We start from the raw sequence: 614 nt of genomic DNA, 5'->3' as shown, positions 1-614 counted from the left end.
CTTTTCTCAATGGGTCCGTGCCGGAGCCGGGAGCGTGGGGAGCGGCGGAGAGAGCAACGCCGCCGCCTCCGTGCAGAACCCAGTGAAAAAGCTTTAAATTAAAGCTCCGCGCGATGCTCCCGACTCGTGTCCGCCGCGAAAAGCACCGGCTGAGGGAGCACCCGCTGCCATAAACCGGGCTGGGCGCTGGGCTGGCGCTGTCCCTGCGCTGTGCGCGGCTGGTCACAAATCGATCCCTCGCCTCGTCCCATCCCGTCACAAATCGATCCCTCACACCTCGCCCACCTCGGCTCTCCAACACACTCACTCCAGAGTGTTGCTTCCTCCTCCCTCCAGCCCCTTCTGGGTCCAGTTCTCTCTGTTCTGCATTCCCGCCGGGGCAGATGTAGTTAGTTATTACCGCTCAGATAGTTTTTGTCACTTGGGTATTTTATAAGGGGTTCTTAACCTCGTAGGAGGAAGTTAAGTAATGCTCAAAGCTATAGGAAAGCCTTGATAGATCTTTGCATAATTGGAAGCAAAATTCTCTTACAGCTGGTCTTGGGTTTGTGCCACATATGTTGTTAGCAAAGGATGACTGCAAACCGACACCGGAGAAGTCTGTCTCCTGAAAG

Source organism: Apaloderma vittatum, unplaced genomic scaffold (assembly GCF_000703405.1).
Source record: "Apaloderma vittatum isolate BGI_N311 unplaced genomic scaffold, ASM70340v1 scaffold31272, whole genome shotgun sequence".
Classification (NCBI taxonomy): domain Eukaryota; kingdom Metazoa; phylum Chordata; class Aves; order Trogoniformes; family Trogonidae; genus Apaloderma; species Apaloderma vittatum.
The sequence above is the reverse complement of the archived record's forward strand: the minus strand, read 5'-3'. Positions refer to the sequence as shown.